Source organism: Photinus pyralis, unplaced genomic scaffold, assembly GCF_008802855.1.
Source record: "Photinus pyralis isolate 1611_PpyrPB1 unplaced genomic scaffold, Ppyr1.3 Ppyr1.4_LG1, whole genome shotgun sequence".
Lineage (NCBI taxonomy): Eukaryota > Metazoa > Arthropoda > Insecta > Coleoptera > Lampyridae > Photinus > Photinus pyralis.
In genome coordinates, this window is record NW_022170249.1 from 12,389,026 (window position 1) to 12,400,411 (window position 11,386).

The 11,386-nt window shown below is 35.1% G+C and overlaps 1 protein-coding gene and 1 long non-coding RNA gene across 3 annotated transcripts in view; both read right to left on the bottom strand.

Annotated features, from left to right (window-relative positions):
• The window catches only part of LOC116159575 (zwei Ig domain protein zig-8-like), a 631,052-nt gene that overhangs the window by 535,831 nt on the left and 83,835 nt on the right, over nt 1–11,386 (bottom strand). The gene's annotated exons all lie outside the window — the stretch shown is intronic.
• LOC116159580 overlaps nt 1–11,386 on the bottom strand; it is a 43,736-nt gene that overhangs the window by 30,173 nt on the left and 2,177 nt on the right. Inside the window, exon 3 of the long non-coding RNA XR_004143010.1 lies at nt 11,157–11,363. This is a non-coding gene — a long non-coding RNA (uncharacterized LOC116159580). The remainder of the gene's footprint in view (nt 1–11,156; nt 11,364–11,386) is intronic.

Consider the following 11,386-nt stretch of genomic DNA (forward strand, 5'->3'; position numbering starts at 1 on the left):
TCATTTCACATAATGAACGATCGTATTATCAAGCTGGAAACCAAACTAGGTGATTTAGAAAAAAAGCACGAATCTACATCTCATACATTAGAACAACTGCGCAACGATTCCTCTATTTCAACTGAAAGATTACTTTATGAATTCAGTGAGCGTCAGCGGCGCAAAAATAATATTATTATGTACAATGTAAAAGAAAATGCTTCTGAAAATGCCGATATTCAATTAATTACTAAAATCCTTAATGTGTTAACGTTAAATGATACATTCACTGCCTCAAGACTGGGGAAACTGGATCCCACCAACCCTATGAAATGTCGCCCAATCAAAGTGGCATTCGAAACTCCTAACACTGCACTGAATCTAATACGTAAAGTGAAAGACCTGAAGGAACACCCAGACGTTAAAAACATCTCAATCTCCTTTGATCGTACTCCATTGGAATTGGAAAACTATCGCAAACTGAAACATACTTTAAATGAACGCTTAACTAAAGGGGAAAAAAACATATCCATTAAATACGTCCGCGGTATACCAACAATCGTGTCTGATAAACGTGCGGAAAACTAATACAGCCCAACAGAAATACACTAACTTTTTACTACCAAAATACTCGTGGATTGCGATCTAAAGCTCTGGATGTCTTCACGGCTACTAGTGAGTGTAACTTTGACTTCATATCTTTTTCTGAGACGTGGTTAAATAACTCATTTTCATCTAGTAAACTGTTCAGTAATAAATTCAATGTGTTTCGCAGTGACCGTAACTTTGATTTAACAAATTATGCGATAGGTGGTGGTGTTCTTTTAGCCGTAAGAACTGCAATTTCAGCACAACCGATCAACACGTGCGCACTAAGCGCATGCTCACCGCTAATTGATGTTGTTGGTTGTAAGTGCACACACACTCAATACTCCTTTCTTGTTTTTACTATATATATACCACCACAAGTGACCAACCATGATATAGAAAATTATCTTGAACAGTTGGCTGATCTAATTGGTGACCAACGGGTTCTCATTTTTGGCGACTTTAACTGCCCTGCGTTGTTTTATCAGCAAATAGATAAAAGAGCCTCTTTTATCAACATGCTGGACTTAAAGCAATTTAATCAAGTGCTAAATAGCAACGATCGAATATTAGATCTAGTGTTATCAAATGTACCCGATCTTTCCGTCACAGGGAACCTGGATCCCGTGGTCAATGTTGACTCCCATCATCCTCCATTAGATATAACTTTAGCATATTTCCTCAAAGAAATCCATAATAACTTTCCACGCAAAACAGTAGGTACCTAATAAATGGAACTTCAAAAAAGCGAATCTCAATTATACTACGAAATTAATTGTATTGATTGGTCCCCACTTAGCTACTGCACCAATGTTGATGATGCTGTAGCAACATTTTATAACCTACTTTATACGTGTGTTGAACGAACTGTACCTAATTACATGGGTGTACGGAAGACCAACTATCCGAAATGGTATTCAAGAGTTTCTAAAGATTTGATTAAGTTAAAAAGGTTCTACCTTAAGAAATACAAAAGATGCAAGACGGACTATTACTTTAGCGAGTTTCAACGTTTAAGAAGGCTGTGCAAGAAACAGATACGAGATGATTATAGTTCATTCCTACGGGAAACGGAAGGCAAAATATTTAGCGACCCCAAATACTTCTGGGCTTTTATAAACGATAAACGAAATGAGACTCGTCTACCTGATAATTTTGCTGATGATTCTGGGAACGTATGTACTGATCCGGATCTAATTGTTAACCAATTTAAGGAGTTTTTTGAATCTGTCTACTCACATTCATCTTCTACAGACAACTTCTCACCGGAGATATACAACAATAATAGTTGCATATGCATCACTAAAATTTCAACCGAAGACATAGCTAAAGCCATAAAGAAACTAAAATACAAAGCCACTGCGGGCTTAGACCAAATTCCATCATATTTAATTAGGGACTGCGCAGACGCCTTCAATATTCCACTTTTTATCATTTTTAATCTCTCGATAAGATCAAACACTTTTCCCGTGGAATGGAAGAAATGTAAATTAATACATGTACATAAGAAAGGGCCAAAAAATTGTTTTAGTAATTATCGGCCGATATCTATACTGAGTAATTTTGCTAAAATATTTGAAATAACTCTTTATCTACAAATAATTCCTTCTCTGAAATATTTATTGTCACCTAACCAACATGGATTCATACCTAACAAGTCAACCGTCAGAAACCTTGTGTGTATCGCAACCGAAATCATAGCAGCTATGGAAGAGAAGAAACAATTAGACGTTATCTATACCGATATTTCAAAGGCATTTGACCAAATTAATCACAGCATTTTGCTTCAAAAACTGAAAGGGCTGGGTTTCCATCCATTTCTTTGGATCATATCTCAGCGATCGAATGCACACTGTCACATATAATGGATTTACTTCCGACTCGTTTGCGTCAACATCTGGTGTTCCTCAAGGATCGAATCTGGGCCGCTGCTATTCAACATATATGTAAATGACTTAATTTGTGTTTTGAATAATACCGTGTTAGCCTACGCGACGATATCAAGATATTTACAAAAGTTGAATCTGTTTCGGACTGTGTGCGGTTACAGTCTTGCCTCAGCTTAATAGATGATTGGTGTAATGTAAACATGCCAACATTGAATATCTCCAAGTGTCAAGTTGTGTCATATAGCCGTATTCATCAACCTATAAATTATACTTATAAGGTTGGCTGTCGTGAAATTGCAAGAAGCGCTACATTTAAGGATCTAGGCGTTCTCTTCGACAACAAGCTGTCCTTCTCAAGTCACATTGACGAGATGTGTTCACGTGCTACAAAGATGCTTGGATTTGTATTTCGCCAGTGTCGACAGTTCCATAACATTCTCTCTATGAAGTCCTTATATTATGCGTTCGACGTTAGAGTATGCGTCAATAGTATGGAAACCAACGCAGGGTTACCTGATCACCAATATCGAAAAAGTGCAACGAAGATTTCTCAAATATCTTTATTTTGCCGAAAACGGGAGTTACCCTGAGCCGCATATAAGTCAGCAGTACATTTTGCATGTTATGGGCGAACAGTCATTGCAGCGCAGAAGATCAAGGCTTAGTGTAAGATTTTTATACAATCTTATACACAATCACATCGATTGTCCATCTTTGTTAGAACGTTTGAACTTTTATGTACCTCATGTGAATACTCGACAACACTACACTTTTTATTGTAAAAAAACTAGGTTAAATATTTCTCGTAATTCACCTATTAATTCAACATGTGCTCTTCTTAATCTACTTAATAGAAATATTGACATTAATTATGACCCTTTTCCCACTATCGATATGGCTTTAGATTCCCTTTATTAGATATGTACTAAATTATATCCAAATCCAAAATCCAAATGCGTCTATATATTTTATAAACTTAAATTTTGTTCTTTTTTCTTTTATTATTTCATATTGTGTCCTATAATTGGTGTAAACTGTTGGGCATTAAATCATTAAATAAATAAAATAAAAAAAATTAAAAAAATAAGGCAGAAAAGCGCTCTTTCTGAGATCAAAAAGGTTACGTCCAGAGTTCAAAGGTAATATTTTTATTTTCGACGACTCCTTCACATCTGTTTAATTAGATATTGGTTTTCTATACAATCGAATTGTAATTCATAGATTTGTTTGAATAGTAATTTACCAATTATAGCGCCGGAAGCCTGTATTAATATTGATAATTTTCCAAACTACCAGTTCATCCCCTTTTTGCTCAAAATTAATTTAAATTTAAACATTAACATTTCAAATCTAGATATTGCAGTGTCCTATTTGTAATATTTTGAAATCATTTATTAAATCACCATAGATTGTGACAACAATTATTGATTAAGTTCTACCCCTTCAATTATTTTATTTTATTTTATTCAAAATTGTATGTAATAATGATTTGGTTCAAGTTCATTTTTGAGCGCTTAAGAATAGAAATCTCAGCTTTAATGTCTACCAAACCTCTATATGAAGAAACAAGTGTATAATCCAGTCTTTAAAGCACGCGCCCTCTTCTAACACTACAGATAGATATCTCTCGTTCAGAGGATTCATTTTTCCCTTGTGAGTACTCTCCTCCGACAAACCGATTTCGAGATATTCGCTCTTAAAGTTATGCCATTACCAATCGATATATTTCTTCCAGACGTCCAAATCGTGGCCTTTTGTAAGTACTCTTTCCCGACAATCCGCTCTTGAGATAGCTTTAAGTAATTATAATCGATCACGACAAGTCGAAGGGGAAGACTATATGATTGGTAAAAGTCGCCTCTAACATTCCCATTTTGTTTAAAAAAGAGAACAGTTGAATTTGATGAACTTCTAAATTAGCACAGATTACTCTACTAATCTGTGGAATTAGTATTAACGAATTTGGTAACAACTTCTTGAACTGTTTTAAAACTACCTGCCTCAATAATTAGTCGGAGATAGCATTTTTACTTAATCGCCGAGCAGCATAACTTTCGGCTGCTTTATGCGAAACACCTTCCGTTATGTAAGCTTTTTGAAGTTTTTCAGCGAGAGATTCGATTTTAGAGGCGAACACTGATACATTTTTGTTATTCTGCTTAAAATTTAATAATTTTGCAGTTAGGAATCTTGAGCTTTCACCTTTAACTTAATTCAGTAATTTGTGTCTAATATAGCATTAATTGAATTTTCGGGAGTAATTAAATTAAGGGCCCTGTCTGGTTTTATAAAAGCCACTGCGTTATCAGCATTCTCCTCTTAAATTGGTCTCACTAATTTAAACGACTCTAAAAATGATTGTAATTTCTCAGGTGGATCATCAAATTGCAGGACGGGAATTAATTTCCTAACTAAATTTAAGAATGCGGTTGGAGACATTCCCATTGTTGCTTATGATTTCTGTACGTGAAATAGGTGCCTTCTAATTGACACCTAGCACTTAAAATATGCGAACGGCACGACCTCTTTTGGAAACTTTGATTGCAAGCAAGTAATTTTTTCTGAATTGTTATGAGAGTTACCTATTTTTGTCGTTTTATTTTAGCTTTATTGAAAATTCTTCATTTGTAAAATATAATAACTTTAGAAACCAGAAAGGCTCCGCAGGATCGCAATAAGTCAACAGTTTGACCTCACGCTTGTTGCACCTTCAGTGGAAACGCAAATAAAACCGAAGTTTTTTCTTCTTCCACGCCCTACACCTGCATAAATTGACCTTATGCGTCTGTCCTTTATGATCAAAAGTCACCAATTACTAAATCACAGCTTTTATGCTGTTAAATTTACAGAAAGCTCGTGTTGAGCTTTTCCTACGAAAATGGTTTAAACTTCTTGCTGTCTCGTGTAAACAGCGTAACTTATAAAGCTTGGAAATCCCTAAGCTTGTAAATAAATAAATACTTCCATATCTCTTTGAGTATCTGATACGCACTCTTTGCTAGTCTGTTGCCAACGTGAGTAAATCAAGAGAGCGGAATGTCAAACGAGCGGAATTGGTTAGAAAGCAACGCCTTAAAAATTACAAATAAGTCGCCGTAAACGATTTAATACAACGACACCGCGCACCAAAAATTCAGCTACCCGTTCATTTCACTAATCCTTAACCTTTTTCCGTGTGGACGAGATTCAATAAAGTAAAGCATCTGTTAATTCCACATGACGAACAGCCGGTTGGGCTTTAAATGAGCTTGAAATTTTATTAACAGAATTGACAGAAGTCCGTTTGAAGTTAAAGCCTGGTCTCTGTTTAGAATCCACCTATTTAAAGAAGAAACCTTTTTTAGAATTTTTTGAGAATTAAACCATCTGTCTATGTCTCTTTAAGGCACCTGTATCTTTCTGATGGATAAATTAATTTGTTTGGTCGGAATGAAAGTGTCTTCCACTCCGTTTATCTTACGCCTATTGCAGCATTTTTAAAGTACGGATTATTGTTTTTTTCAATCAGGACTAAATTGCCTTTTAACGTTTTCGGCGAAAACTAAGTAAGAGAAAGTAATCACGTGTGCTAATTCTTACATGGATAATTAAAACCTTTCTTTTTACGCCTGCATTAGGGAAGAACTTCCATTTTATGTCAGTTGAATACCTTGTATAACTTCAGTACTTCACGTGTGCTAATTCTTACATGGATAATTAAAACCTTTCTTTTTACGCCTGCATTAGGGAAGAACTTCCATTTTATGTCAGTTGAATACCTTGTATAACTTCAGCACTTCCATACTTCCAAAAATGTGTACTAATTAATAGTACACAATACTTGATGTGTATAGCTACCTTGTGTATGAACACAATTCGTTTTCACTAAAGTAGGAACTTTCCCTAGACGTTACATACTTCAAATAATTGTATAGCAATTCAAACACCAGCAAGTAGGTAGTTAATTAAAACGCTCAGTTGTTAATTAGTACAAAATTTACATGTGTATCCCGAGCGTATACTTGTATAGTCAAAAGTTCTAAGGTTTTCAGTGAAACATGATTCTTCCATTCCGTTTTAACAACCTGTAGCCTAAAATTTACCAAATAATGCGAATTAATAATATGAAAGTCGTACAAGTCAATTTACTTAGGATGTGTAAAAGTCCCGATTTGATCGGTGATATAGTGTTAACCGGTCGATTACGTTACACTAGTTGCCGTTTTGGCAACAGATAATGGATTTCTGAAATGACCACTTTTTGTTGTCTTTATGTATTGTTGTGTAAACTACTTCATGCGAGCGTTTTATTAGGCAGCCGCACCGGCAATTTTTAGAGTAAACGTAAATCCGATCATATTGGTTAAATTCCGACACATTGTGATATCCGAATTATTTTGTTTAAATAATTGTTTTGTGTTAGTAAAATAAGGACCATCTGGAAATTATGTGCGTAGTTATTGTAAAAGTTTACCACCGGTCTGCGATAAGAACTGTTATCGCTGCATATGCTAATTAAATTTCAACATTTATCGTTGTTTTACAAAATAAAGTTGCAGTGTGATTTTACGAAGACGCGCATTATTTTTTAAAGGAGGGAGGAAGGATGACCTTTTTGTCGTGCCCATGGCCGTATATTTAAGTTATCTGTTAGGTGGCGTAAGTTGTGTAGAAGAAAGTTAAGTGTTGTAGAAGTTAGTTTGAAGTCGGTTCACTCATACGAAGAAGTAATTCGCCTTAAGAAGGCGTTGTGCTGTCATGGACAGTTGTTCTCAGTATCTGTGAAAAAGCAAGTTGGAAAGGTCCCATTTGCAAATGGAACTACAAGAAAGGTAGTTCGTTAAAATCGAGTTTCAAGTAAAGGTAAAGTAGCCGAGTTTACGCAGAAGCAGCGTTACTTTAGTGTCTGTGTGTCTGTTTGTTTGAAAATGACAATTGACCGGAGCTTTTGGAACATTAACACTAAGTCTATCGATAACTTATTTGCGAGGTACATGTTGGTTGGTCCTGTTAGCTGTTTTTCTTTTATGTTAATTTCTTTAATTTCGTACCTTGAATTACTTCAGGTAATTGGTTAATAAATTCTTTGAAATTTTGGAGGCGGCTAACGTAGATGCATTTTTCAAATTAATAACATGGACAGGTGTTTTGTGGGTGGCTTAGGGAACGTTTGCCTTGCACAAATCAGTATTATACTGGAAATATCGAGTAAAAGACACATGAAACCCCATTAACCCCAAAAGTAGTAATTTTAAATTATGGTAGTTCCTCCGAAATTGTTCCACTTATATAAGTAAAATAATATTTCACTTATTTTGCGTATTAGATCCCAACTTGGGGACTAAGATACCTATGAACTGACACATGAGCAATCCATTTCTCCAACGCTTATGGAGCCATACCTCAGAATTCATGAATTCGACTTTGTGTTTCAGGTTTCAGAATTCTTGCCTCCAGATTCCACCAAAATTATCATTAACACTGCCATTGTCCAGTAGTCGTTCTCACGTTAAATCCCTCTTTGGTGTTATTTTGAGGTACGTGACGCTAATAAGCCCCCCCGATACGATCAGGTACGAACATGAAATTAATAACAATGGCACAGGGCACCTTAATTAGGCGTTTTCAACCAAAAAATTGCAAGAGAAGCCCTAAATCTTCCACAATTTAATTAAAAGTTCACGAAGACAGTTTGCAACGGATGGTTACATTACAAAGGGTTTATGATCTTCTCATGTTCGTGATGTTGTTAAGTATTTTTGATACTTACCTTTTTGTGTACTTCCCAGGTAAATAAATGGGTTAAGAATAGGAAAGAATTTAGCAAAATTTATGTCGCGAATATTTTCCTTAGATTTGAGTTCTGATTAGGATTCCGGATAACCCCTGAACCGTTCTGAAAGTTTTTCGAATAAGGTGGATGGTACACTTCTTGTTGTTGCAAAGGTGCCAAAAGTTTCGATTGTTCCTAAAGATTCCAAAAATGTTGTAATTGGGTTTTGTATAGCAACTTAACTTAATACATAACAACACTATGGAAGATCTTTATTTTTGATACTGAGAAATATTATTATAATATTCTTGTGGGGATTTGGGTCTGGACCGGAGTTTTTAACAGTCTACAGTAGTTCTCCTTTCGCAATTGGGCTTCGTTGCAAACCTATCAATTAAAATGTTCGAATGTATCATGGTGCAATTGCTCAGTAAAATGTTCAGTTTACTCTGATTAGAGTTCCTGAACACGGGTGGTCGGCTTAGAATTGAATAATATTTTTTTCGAATTTGTATATTGTTCAAGATATGAAAATTTACCTATACCGCTTCATAGCGAATGAGAAAGACAGTTTGTCTGACGATAACACCGTGTACGTTTTCGATAACAGTGTGCGGTGCGAGATAAGCAAAGAGAGACCAGGTTTTATATATTTTTCCAGCTACTCTTCGTTAGTTCGTAGTAAAGCTACGAGTGAGAATTTTAACAATTTTGGAGCGATTACGTATAAATATCCCCACTTTTGTGGAAAGACTCGTGTGCGATTTTCAAGAACTAAAATGGGCATTTGATTGAATGAAACCTACCCAATAGTAGTAAGGATTAGCAGTTTAACTACGGGTAAAAACCTGGCCGCTTAAAGTTTGGGTTCGCGACAAATTGCGAGTTACCTGCAATTTTGCATGTAAAGTAAAATTACGGGATTATAATTACGGGACAAGGCCGCAAAGGAAAGCTTTATAGCAACCTAATTCGGGCAAAGCTGTAGCATTTACAATAATTGACAAAATTACGCGAAGGAAACTTTTATAATTAAATCGTCAATCCAAATTCATTTCTAAATAACATACCTCTGCCATTTTGTAATGTTAAGCCCAGCAGTCATACAAGCCAACGTAATGAGGCTATTAACCCCTCGCATCGAGATACATTGTTTAAGCGAGCAAATAATTTCTTTGTCTGAACTTTTCCTCGATAAACACAGAATGTATTTGTGAGAAAGTTAATTAACGAATGTATATCTAAATTTATAGCTCAACATAATAAACTCTAAAATTCTTTTTACTAATCGCCAAAGTACGTACAACAACGCAGATATTATCTACCCGTGTTTTCTAGTGAATGAGAGACAATGCCAAAGTGTAGTATTCAGAATTTGAACGTATTCTGAATTCAAAAAAAAAACCTTTACGTAAAAAATACATTTGCGTTCTGTTACGTCCCAAAAGATTTCCTTAGTATGCATTTGTATAATACAGAAAAAAAGAAAAATCTAAATATGACTTCTCTAGAGATCAGTAAAAAGTAGCGCAATATTCCAAGATAATATAATATAGTCGAGTGAATGGAGCTGTTTTTAGAGCTGCTATCTACTTTATCTGTACCAGGTTTCTTATGAAAGGCACTAACAAATATGTGAAGAGCACACTATAGAAGTTGACCGACAATGCGAGAGGGTGAGATTCTAGCGTCCTTATGCTTCGATGATGAAAGATAAACAAAACGTGAGAAAAACAATGGCATCTCGCATCCATGGCCTTTGTGAAAATGAACGCTTAGATTAGTTTGTTGTTGTTATAAATCTAGAGTTACTGCTATGAAAGATAATGCCGCATGAAAATAAATTCTGTTTGTTATTTGATCACGAATACAAAATATTCAATACTACAAAAAAAACTGGACAACAATATAAAATTCCCAGCCACTCTAATTATTTTATTTGCTTTGATTTAATTTCTGTAATACGGAAACTTTGAAATTTAATTACGTCCACACAAATTATGCCTGAATAGCAGTTGAACTGTAACAGAATTGTCATCATTAAACTTTGTTGAGTTGTTAGAAATTGTTTGTTTCAATGTAAAGTAAATTTCACGATAATTACTTAAATTAGTTCTATTCGTTTCATTGCTGTTTTGCCAACTATGCATCATTTATTATGTCAATTAGAAACTGGAATAAATATAAAATTCAATTATGAAGTTTTGTATTGTAGAGACATCCATAAAAAATCGATGCAATAAATTTCGTCTTATTTATGTTGTCGTCAGAATAAGTTTGGGAGTTGTAAATTTTCAGTTTCCTTCTGGGAGTTTTCACTTCTGCATGTGGCCACGTCCCTTTGCTCCGAGTTGAGTCTACGTGTAAATAACTAAATAGGCTCTTAAATAGTTAACTTTTCTTTAGCCTAGTGCTTGAGCGATCCTGTCTAGCGTTTAATTGTCTTAAAAGTTTCTGTAGCGACGTGCACTGAATTTTACCGTGTTACTTTTAGAGAAACCTAATGAATACAAACATCCGAATTTGGATCAGCGTTGCAGTTCGAAGTTAAGCAAATCGTGCAATCGTCTTACATCAATCAGCATTAAGACCTGTAAGGCGATCAGAGATCCACTTTTAAAGCTCAAGTGCTTAACTTCTTCGATAGACGATCTGGTCGCTTACATTTCTGAACGGGATCACAACAAACTACGTATTCGACGTCAATCAAAACAAGTTTTCTGTCGCGTGTAAAGTGGGATAGTTTGATAGTATTACGCAATGCGTCTAAAATCGAGGGCTATAAAGTAGCATGCGTATAACCAATGCAGACTATCCTAAAAAGTTAGCAACGAAATCTCTTTTTTTGGGGGCAGAAGTTCATTTGCTAACAAGGGAATAATATATAATACAGTTGCGCATATTTCATGAAAATTATATTATTTGTTAAAGTAAATGTTTCAACTCACGTTTTTACATTTATCAAAAGTAAATAATCCATTTCTGTTATCGTCAATCTTTGATAATTCAAGATTACCAAACTTTTTCTGATGAGCTTCTTGACTAAAAGAAGCAGCACACATTGCAGCAGTAGTAGTAGAGGGTCGGAAGGTCCAGTATCAGCGTCATCAAGTCAGACATTTGCTTTCTATTGTTTGCTGAATTTTCGATGTATTCTGAAACCATGGTAAGCCTTTAC